Source organism: Micromys minutus (genome assembly GCF_963924665.1).
Source record: "Micromys minutus genome assembly, chromosome: 15".
In the NCBI taxonomy this organism is placed as follows: domain Eukaryota; kingdom Metazoa; phylum Chordata; class Mammalia; order Rodentia; family Muridae; genus Micromys; species Micromys minutus.
Window position 1 is genome coordinate 5,530,060 of NC_137984.1, and position 11,583 is coordinate 5,541,642.

Consider the following 11,583-nt stretch of genomic DNA (forward strand, 5'->3'; position numbering starts at 1 on the left):
TTGTGGCCCATGCGTGCATAACAGGCGTTCAGGCCATCTGCCACCAGTAACAGTGGAGATCCAGAGACACAGGCCTGGTAAGATGGTGCTCCGAGTAACCAGGGAGCAGAGAGGTCTGTGCCAAGTGCTCGGAATGTGCTTCCCACTCCCCCCATTGGTTCAGGGGAGCAGGAATTCTGCCTTAGGGTGTCTGTTTCCACACAGTGGCCCATGCAAGCAGAACTCAGGCCATCTACAACTAGGAACAGCAGAGGGTATGAATCAATTGGAATTAATACATATCTACAGAACATATCATCCTAAAACAAAAGAATACACCTTCTCATCACCTCAAGGCACCTTCTCCAAAACTGACCATATAATTGGTCACAAAACGAGCCTCAATAGATATAAGAAGAATGAAATACTCCTATGCATCCCATCAGATCACCATGGTCTAAGGCTGGTCTTTAATAACAACAAAAGCCCACATATACATGGAAACTAAACAATGCTCTATTAAATGATACCAGGGTCAAAGAAGAAATAAAGAAAGAAATTAAGGATCTTCTAGAATTTAATGAAAACGAAAACACAACATACCCAAACCTATGGGATGCAATGAAAGCAGTACTAAGAGGAAAACTCATAGCTCTAAGTGCTTCCAAAAAGAAACTGGAGAGAGCATACACTAGCAACTTGACAGCACAGTTGTAAGCTCTAGAACAAAAGGAAGCAGATAAACCTAAGAGGAGTAGACCACAAAAAATAATCAAACTTAGAGCAAAACAGAACAAATAAAAACAAAAATAACCATTGAAAGAATCAACAAAACCAAGAGCTGGTTCTTTGAGAAAATTAACAAGATTGATAAACCCTTAGCCAGACTAACTAGAGGGCAAAGAGAGAGTATCCAAATTAACAAAATCAGAAAGGAAAGTGGAGACATAATAACTGAAACTGAGGAAATTCAAGAAATCATCAGATCCTACTACAAAAGCCTATACTCAACAAAGCTGGAATATCTGGAGGAAATGGATGAATTCCTAGACAGATACCAGATACTAAAGTTAAATTAGGACCAGGTAAACCATCTAAATAATCCAATAACACCTAAAGATATAGAAGCAGTCATCAAAAGCCTCCCAACCAAAAAAGGCCAGGACCAGATGGGTTCAGTGCAGAATTCTATCAGATATTTATTGATGACCTAATACCAGTAGTCTCCAAACAATTCCACAAAATAGAATCTGACAGAACACTACCTAACTCATTTTTGAGGCCACAATTACCCTCATTCCTAAACCACACAAAGACACTACAAGGAAAGAGAACTTCAGACCAATCTCATTTATGAACATTGATGTAAAATACTCAACAAAATCCTTGCAAACCAAATCCAAGAACACATCAAAATGATCATTCACCATGACCAAGTAGGCTTCATTCCTGGGATGCAGGGATGGTTTAATATACGGAATTCCATCAATATAATTCACCATATAAACAAACTCAAAGAAAAAAATCACATGGTCATCTCACTAGATGCTGAGAAAGCATTTGACAAAATTCAACACCCCTTCATGTCAAAAGTCTTGGAAAGAACAGGAATTCAAGGCTCATACCTTAATATAATAAAAGCAATATACAGCAAATCAACAGCCAACATCAAACTTAATGGTTGGAAACTTGAAGCAATCCCATTAAAATCAGTGACTTGATAAGGCTTCTCACTCGCCCCCTACCTAACTAAGCAAGTGAAGGACCTGTACGACAAGAACTTCAAACCTCTAAAGAAGGAAATTGAGGAGGATCTCAGAAGTAAAAACATCACTGTTTGCAGATGACATGATAGTATACTTAAGTGATTCCACAAATTCCACCAGAGAACTTCTACAGCTGATAAACAAGTTCAGCAAAGTGGTTGGATATAAAATTAAGTCAAACAAATCAGTAGCTTTCATCTACTCAAAGGACAAACATTTGGAGAAAGAAATTAGGAAAAAGTTAATTTCACAATAGTTACAAACAATTTGAAATACCTTGGTGTGACTCTAACTAAGCAAGTGAAGGACCTGTATGACAAGACCTTCAAATCTCTAAAGAAGGAAATCGAGGAAGATCTCAGAAAATGGAAAGATCTCCCATGCTCATGGATTGGAAGGATCAACATTGTAAAAATGGCCATCTTACCAAAAGCAATCTACAGATTCAATGCAATCCCCATCAAAATTCCAACCCAATTCCTCATAGAGTTGGAAAGAGCAATGTGCAATTCCATCTGGAATAACAAAAGACCTAGAATAGCAAAACCATCCTCAACAACAAAAAAAATCTGTGGGAATCACTATCCCTCACCTCAAGCTCTATTACAAGGCAATTGTGCTAAAAACTACATGGTATTGGTACCGTGATAGGCATGTGGATCAATGCAATAGAATAGAAGATCCAGAAATCAGCCCTCACATATATGGTCACTTGAGTTTTGACAAAGGAGCTGTAAACATTCAATGGAAAATGGACAGCCTCTTCAACAAATGGTGTTGGTCCAACTGGCACTCAGCATGCAGATGAATGAAAATAGACCCTTTCTTATCTCCTTGTTCAAAGCTCAAGTACAAGTGGATCAAAGATCTCCACATTAAACCAGGTACACTGAAACTATTAGAAGAGAAAGTAGGGAAAACCTTAGAACACATAGGCATAGGAGAAAATTTCCTGAATAGAACACCAATGGCTTGTACTTTAATGTCAAAGATTGACAAATGGGACTTGATGAGATTGCAAAGTTTCTGTAAGGCTAAGGACACTGTCAATAAAACAAAATGGCAGCCAACAGAGTGGGAAAAGATTTTTACCAACCCCACATCAGATAGAGGCCTAATATCCGAGGTATACAAAGAACTCAAGAAGCTAGACACCAGAGAAAAAAAACCTATAAAAAATGGGATACAGAACTAAACAAAGCTCTCAATTGAGGAATATAGAATGGCTGAGAAGCATCTAAGGAAGCGCTCAACATCATTAGCCATCAGAGAAATGCAAATCAAAACAACCCTGAGATTTCACCTCACACCAGTCTGATTGGCTAAGATCAAAAATTCAGATGATAGCAGATGCTGGTGAGGATGTGGAGAAAGAGGAACACTTCTCCACTGTTGGTGGGATTGTAAACTAGTACAACCACTCTGGAAATCAGTCTGGCAATTCCTCAGAAAATTAGACATAGTCCTACCTGAAGACACAGTTATTCCACTTCTGGGCATATACTCCAGAGAAGCTCCAACATACAACAAAGACACATGCACTACAATGTTCATAGCAGCCCTATTTATAATAGCCAGAAGCTGGAAAGAACCCAGATGTCCTTCAGTAGATGAATGGATACAAAAATTGTAGTATATTTACACAATGGATTACTACTCAGCTATCAGGGACAATGACTTTATAAAATTCTTAAGAAAATAGATGCATCTAGAAAATATCATCCTGAATGAGATAACCCAGTCACATAAGAACAGACATAATATGCAGTCACTGATAATTGGATACTAACCCTAGAAAGCTCTGAACACCACTGAAACAACTCACAGACTATATTCAGTTCAAGAAAGAAAAAAAGAAAATAAAAAACCATTATGCTTAATCTTTACACACTAAGAAAACTTTGACTTATTCTAGGTTACATCTTGTTTTACATGTACTTTATGCTCATTGTAACTATTAAGATCTTAATGCATACTATCAAACCTTTAAAAAAAACCAAGCACTGACAAAAATGTATTAGTATACTTTTATGCAAAAATTCTTTTTAAAATCTGTACATTTATCTTTTTTTTTTTTTTTAGATTGGTCAAGAGTATAAATTTTATTCAGAATACAGAATACTCAAATACAAAAGAATAAAAATATATATACCTATAACCATTAGAAAAGATAAAACATTAAAATGCTCTAGGATTATTAAGGCACTTAATGCAAATATCGCCTAAAATACAAAGTATCAAGTTTTTAATATATTTAAGATTCATATGTTCTAATATAATTTCCAACTTTATTTTTTTAACTTTCTTAGTCCCTAAAAGACCAAATTTTTAAAAAATACATATGATATCTTAAGAAATATGATCATGACCAAGCTTCATATGTATGTTTTAATTTCTAAACATATTTTTCTATCTCACAGCAATACACAAAAAGGCACTTTGAAGCATAAAAGGTTACATAGTTTAAAGTTAGCTTTAACTCTAATACATTCCAAAGCATATGCCTCTAATGTTTTCTGTTTAGTATACAGCAAAAAAAGAAAAAGAAATAGGTTCATGCTAGAATAAAATTTTATCTTTGTTTTTTAAGATAAAGTTGTTCAATTAAAAAAAAGCAATGCTAGAATTACAATAACGCATTCCAAGCTATGTTTTAGAATTATAGTTATTCTAATACTAATGTAATAGGGCTTGAGAGATGGTTCAGCAATTCAGTTCCTAGTACCAACATGACACCTTCTGTAACAATGTTAGAACATTTGGTGCCCCTTTCAAGTCTCCAAAGATACCAGTCCTCTACACACTGCACTTATGTGTATGCAAGCAAAGCACTCACACATGTGAAATTATATATACACAAATATATGTGCTATTATTATGTTGTTTTCCAATTTATATATACATATTATATATGTAGCATATAACACACACACACACACACACACATATGTTATGCGTAACAAAACAGACATGTAGATCCATAGAACAAAATGGAAAACCAAAGATGATTTGTCTGCTGATCATCTCAACCTAGTTTTCTTAAGTGCTTTTAGTCATCTGTGATTCTCAGAGCCAACAGTTTCAGGAGAGTGGCTTGTGGTGCACATGAATAAATCAGTCAAGTACAGTTTTATGTCTTTTATTAATCACATTTCGACTAGGTGGTGTGTAATTATAGACACTTTTCTTTTGTTATCTTGCAGGTATTAGCTTTATGGTGGGTGCTATAAATGTCTTAGCTGCATTTGATTCGGGTGTTTTGAAGGATTTAGGACGTGAGATAGCTCTCGTCTCTCCAGGGGGAAAAAGGCCTGACTTCTGTTACTGTATTGAAGAATGCAATCTTACATACCCATATGTTTTGGAGGCAGCTAAAACTCTGCACAAGGTAAAGCAACTTAATTATTGCTTTTTGTTTTTTATCTGACTCACATGTCTGAAATCAGAGAAGTGTTTTCACTGCAGTTATAATTGCAAATTTTACTGACCTTAATGTTTATTTAGGAGATAAATTAGAATTATAGAATGATATTTTCTTCTGGAATTCAGGTTGGTATCCTGAAATGTTGATAATTAGCAGTTAATATGGTAATTTTCCAAATTTATGCCAGTAAGTTTACATAAAATGCATGTAAAGAAAATAACAAAATTAAATGCTCCCTCGAGTGTTACATTTATCTTTTTTTTTTTTTTTTTTTTTTTTTTGTCTCTCTAAGTTTTTAATGCTCTGTTTTCACGAACACAAGTTTCTACCCAATTTTACAATGTACAATAAAATGTTCTGGTCTTTAAAATGTGCTCATAGTCTTTTCCAATCTTTCAAAATCATGGGGAGTTTCTACCTAAGTAATACTCTACTGTATTTACACTTGAATTGCATGTCTTAAGAACAAACGAAATCCATGATATTTTGGTTAACTCAGTGTATTTATAAAATGAAAAGCTCTATCAAAATACTTTTCACTGGAAAAATAAATAGAACAGACAATGGATCTACCAAAGTTCACATTCCCTTTGGCAGACGTCAGTGTGGGACAGTTCATGACAAGTACAATTTGCCCTTATCTCCCCAGAGCTGATCAGCTTCCAAGCTAACTGTTAAATTATTTCACTGAGATTCATCATGTCGGTGTCTGGCTCATTCCACATCATCTTCAGCTCTGAGCACTTACAATTCTCTAACTAATGGTTGGAAGCTTGGTCAGAAGCATCTGGAACGCTGGTGGTGGAAGAGTCTGCTGTAACACTTGCAGGAGCTGCTGAGGCTGTCCACACACAGCAGCTGCGTTTGTCAGGTGGTCCACACCCTTCTCATAGTCACCTTGTGCCGATAACTCTTCACCAAGCTGTATCTCTTCAAGAATTTCTGAACAGCATCAGCATCTTTAAAATCAGGTAGCTTGGAAAGACCAGCTCTCCTTAGCAAGCTTCTGCTTCTTTCTTCGTCCTCGAAGCCTGTTCTTGAAGTTGGGGTCACTCCGCCTTTTGCGGTCGAAGTAGATGCAGTACCGGATGAAGAGGGCACCGCACACGCCCGCGGCGATGGCGCTGTTCCGGCCCACCATTTTCGCTCCACTGGGGCGTGTGCCGGGCCGCGGCAGCCCGCCTGGAGCTCCGACCGATCAGAGCACACCGGCCGCTCGCTGCCGCCAGTCTGCAGTCCACTACATTTATCTTCTTAATGATAAATTTCTATACAATTAAATACATCAGTATTTCCAAGTAATCAGTTTTAGCAGTTGGCTCACAGTTATTAAATTATTTAAGTATGATATGAGTTCTATTCTCATATATCCCATTGTTTACTCTGCAGTACCTGAAATCGAGGAAGCCGGTATCTGCACTTGGTGATGTCCCTGTGTACGACACAGATGAAAGCACAGCCACCCTTCTAATGTGGAAGGCCCATCGGGCAGCAGTTAACGCTGGATTATCAAAGTTCAGTGACGTGTAAGACAACTGTTTGTGTGACACAACTCCTGTTCATTACTTCCTGGTGCTGTTAGCAGTAATACATGAATTTATTATCTCAGTGTTTGGTTGTCCTGTTTTCTAGAAGGGCTCAGCAAGCCTCTTTTCTGTTTCCCTCTGCTATTCAGTCGAGTTATTTGGTTCACCAGAAATGAATAGAATGGAAAGTTTGTTGAATTTCTTCAAATCTTTCAGAAACCGTTCCATACCATTCAGGATATTACCAGTTAAAATTTAGTTTATTAGGCCTAAGTAATACTTTATGAATGAAGTAATTTTTTTTGTTTTTGATTTCTGATCGCGCGTGTGAAAACACACGCGCGCGTGCGCGCACGCACACACACACACACACACACACACACACACACACTTTCTGTTACTATGCATAGAATGCTGGTTCCAAACCCTGTATAATTACAAACGTCCATATGGTTGAGTTGAATATGAGTACTGAGTGTGGCGACACAGAGCTGTTACTAGCATCCACACATCTCAGGCAGTTTTAAATCAATATAACAATTCCTGGGCATTAGCCCACTTTATTAGGCAGATTTTCTTTAAATCAACAATAATGTAGTAATTATTGAGCCCTCTGAGGTGCTGCAATTCCTTATTCGTAACTAGCTATTTGCAGAAGGGTTGAAAGGCATCAAACATGTGTAATCTAGAGAAGCCTTTTTCCTTAAAAAAAAAATAATCTGGTTGTAGAACTATTATCTGATAACTAAAGGTCATAAACTGGAATAAATAATTTATTGTAGGTGCAAGGACATAAAATAAAATATTCACTGCGGTTATCTATACAAAACTTCACTAGTAGTCAGACACTAGTCAGATGATTTGCCTCTTGCTATACCGTGCTAACTTAGATATATGAATTATTCATTTAAACTCTTACTGAACCTGTGGAGCTAATGACAAATAATGAATGTTATTTAGATATCTAGTCTAAATGAAAACACATGTAAACATCTCAGTTGTTACGTCTAATTCAATTTATTATTTGAATTTATGTTTGACCTTGCTGCGAACATTCAAGAAAAGATGTTTAAAATGCCATTTAATCATGTATCCTGAAAAAGAAAAAAAAAATACAAGAACTAGAAACAATGAAATAAAGAGGGATAAGATGAAAAATAGAAGGAGGAAGGGGAGAAAGAGTAGGAGGAGAAATAGAAGAGAAAGAAGATGAAGGAGGAGGAGGAGGAGAAGGAGGAGGAGGAGGAGGAGACAGGGACAGGAAAGGGGAAAGGTGAGGAAGAAGAGGAAGAAGAGGAGGAGGAGGAGGATCGGTTATGGGAACAGGAACAGGAACAGGAAAAGACCAGAGCATAGGAGCTGAAGAGAGAGCAGAGACAGCGCAGAGAGAGCACACGTTTTGCTCAACACCGGTGCTTCTCAGAGAAAAGAACAGGGTTTTTCCTTACAGACCTGGGTTTCTTTCATTTGTTTCTTTTTCCATGAAATTTTTTTGGAGCCTATTTTTCGTCCAGAACAAGTGACCTCTTTCTGTTCTGGTGCTTTGGCTTTTTCTTCAGCCACCAAATAGATATTTGAATATATAAGCACAAAAATGTGTATGTAAGTTGATGAGCCAGGATGGATGGAGCTAATATTAACATTGGTATATTGATTTCTATTAATATCTTTTATATCTTGATAGGCAGTCATGTAATATGTTATGATTTAGGATTTTAAAACAATTTTAAAGTTCATTACTGGTAGCACTGAAATATAATACTCATTATATCTTCTTGATATTCATCTAGTTGTTTTAAATTGTCTTTAATATTTTAGATCATGTGTTGGACAATACAAGAGATGTTTGCGGGACAACTTCTGCTTGTAGGAAGTATTCTCTTAGTCATGGGACATCTGTCCTGTTTACTGACCAGTTATATTAGACGCTGACTTTTGCATTCTTAACACCAACTTTAGATTACGATTACCGAAATATGATTCATTAGAATGAAAACTTCCGTGTGAAACTAGTTGTGATCTCTAATGACTACATCCCAGTTTAAAACGAAGATAGGCTTAAGCCTTAATGAAGTCTATTGATGTTTGTTCTGTTCACACTTAAACTTAATGTTTTGTTTTCTTTTCCGATGAATACTCTTTTTTTTTTTCTTTATGAAAAATGCATTACACCTCTCCAATTGCACATTTCTTTTCAACATCTTGCTCTGAAGCTTCTTTCCCCTTTTTGCTCAGATGCTAAACAGCCGGGCATTGGCACGGGTCTTGTGAAGACAGGCAAAAGCCTTAAAGTTCTTCTCTTTGTCTGTGATGACTCTGGCCGTTTCCTTTTTATACACATTCCGATGGGCATCACAGGTCCTGATAGCTGGGTGGCCAGTTTAAGTTCGTCAGCAGAAGTGGCTCTCTTCTTTGGAGCAGAAGGCTTCCTGGGGAAAAGTTTGAGCTTGGAGCAGTACTTCTTCAGGCACTGCGCGTTGGCCTGCAGTGATTCTGTGGACTTGTTTCGCCTCCTAGGGTCCACAGAGATGCCAATGGTGTGAGCCATTTTCTACAGACACCAGCCAGCCTGAGTTCCTCTAGGCTGAAGCCCCTGCCAGGCTGGACCTTGGTGTGGTGTCTAACTGTAGGGCAGCTCAGGATGGGCCTGATGGGACTGGACGCGGGACCAGGGGCAATACTGAGCTTTTGCCTACCCGGCCTTGCCTCTGCTGTTCTTGCGTGCCGGCTGGTTGAACCAAGTGTCCACCTGCTGCTGCCAGTCCTAGTGAAGTGGCACTTCAGGATCATGCCATTCCGGCTGGGCGCTATGGCTGCCTCTTGTACAGGAGAACGGCCGGGAGGAAAGCGAACACTCATCTTTGAACGCCTGCTTGTTACACTGGGTAACATTATTATACTGAAAACTGACTACCTTGTGTAAAAGCTACTAATACTAGAAAACTTAAAATAGAAGTTACAGGAAAACTTCAGTGCCGGAGCATGGGTGATAAGGGGGAGCTAAGGAGCTCAGAGTTCATTTCCCAGCCCTCACAGCTCACAACTGCGGGATGAATAAACTATTCATGAAATTGTGTAACAGCTCTAAGGAACAGAACATGGGAGGAAAATACACATATGGAACTTCATTTTTATTTAGAATGGATTTTTTAAAACACAAGCTGTTTAAATTGTTCTTCAGGTCACGGTATTCTTCAGTCTCTGAGAGAAGATTCGCCCTGGACTATCTGATCACCATGGAGTTTTGTGAGGCCACAATATACCCCTCACATTTTAATAGTTCAAAAGAGTTCCTTGTAGGTTTTCCACATAGGCAACTGAAAGAAGGAGAGAATCCAGTTTTCGAAAAGGACTTCAGCCTCCGGGAAAAAGCATTTTGTGCTTTAGTGCAACTCTTTTCTCAGCTAAATAAAATCACAGGTAAGATGTTGAAAAATAAGTGAAACCTAAATGTGTCAAAGTCACAGATCTGAATGCTTAATATTTCACTTCACAGGGATTGTGGTCTAGGTACTATATCTTAAACAGACAGAATATTAATTACACAATTTGAAGAAGCTTGTCATCTGATTAAGCAATAGAATACCCATATAGATAATTGCAGTATAATCTAATCAACTATAATATGAAGTAATATAATATATAATTAATAATACAACTGTACTTACAAATTTGAAGCTCTCTGAAAAGAGTTAGAAGCTCCAGGGTGTGATGGTGGGAAAAAGGTTTACTTCTATGTAAGTGTAAGTTACTTGTGTAAGAGTGTGTTGTGCAAGTCTGATAGTCTGAGTGCTAGGTCACGATCTCATGGTAGAAAGAGAAAAATAACTCCCCAAATTGTCCTTTAACCTACACATATGTTGCACATTTGCTTCACAATTGCTAAGGAAAATGTAAAAATAATCACAAGTGCAAATGGCAAGTTCATGGCATCTATAACATGCCAAGTAAATCCCAGAATGATTATTTTGATTATTCAATTTCCCTCAGCCTTCTTTAGCTCTTTAATGTGTATACAAGTATTGATTTATTTTTGTGGTTAATATAATGAAATAACCTCCTCTTTCCTGAGAAGAATAGTCTTCTGTATACCCTTTGATTCTCATTTTTCACATTTGTGACCACTGTGTATTAGCAATGTTACATATATATGTATATGTATATTCTAAATATATAAGTACAGTCTGTCAGTCTAAATAATGTTCTTGTATAAAGTTCTCAGAGCTGCCCATTTGGTATTGAATAACCAACTGGTATGCTCCTCCCTAAGGAAGACTCTCTCAGTTTCTCAGCATTACCCATTTCTTGTGTGTGCAGAATAAGTAATGCCATCAGCATTTTGTTTTAAAGGATTCAGAGTAATTAAATGACAGTTCAAATTATAAACATCCCATCCAATCTGAAGTAGACTCAGGAATTCTTTAACTTTCAGCTCCTCTAGATGTTCTGTATATACTATATACAATTGTTTTCCTTAAATATACTAAATTATGGCGACTAGAAAGATGGCTTAGTGTCTAAGACCCATCTTCACTATTGCGATGGCACAGGCTTACACACACTTTCAATCCAGTTCTTAGTGATCAGAGGAACTTTTCTAGATTCTGTAGCATTTAATGTTAGAGAAAACTGTGCAGATTCACAGGTTTCTCCTTATCTTTGCACATCTGACTATAAGGCTCCAGGACATGAGGTTCCTTGTCTTCATTCTGACATTCTGACAAAAGGTTGAAACAAGTCCTCATCTCAGAAAGTATTCAAACCATAAGGCAATGTCTTACATAGGCATCGACAGAATTTCACTATGTATCTCAGAAGGTTTTCAAAATAAAATAATCATGTTTAGAAATTATTCACAATTTTCCATGCAATATTATAGCTAAAGTAT

At 37.3% G+C, this 11,583-nt stretch overlaps 2 pseudogenes across 2 annotated transcripts; both read right to left on the minus strand.

Moving 5' to 3' along the window:
* Positions 1 to 5,923: 5,923 nt before the first annotated feature.
* LOC308430404 (mitochondrial import receptor subunit TOM20 homolog) lies at positions 5,924 to 6,310 on the minus strand (annotated as a pseudogene). The gene has a single exon. The product of its transcript is annotated as a mitochondrial import receptor subunit TOM20 homolog (transcript).
* Positions 6,311 to 8,861: 2,551 nt separating this feature from the next.
* Positions 8,862 to 9,554, minus strand: LOC308430282 (large ribosomal subunit protein eL13-like; annotated as a pseudogene). Its single transcript has one exon. The product of its transcript is annotated as a large ribosomal subunit protein eL13-like (transcript).
* Positions 9,555 to 11,583: the final 2,029 nt, after the last annotated feature.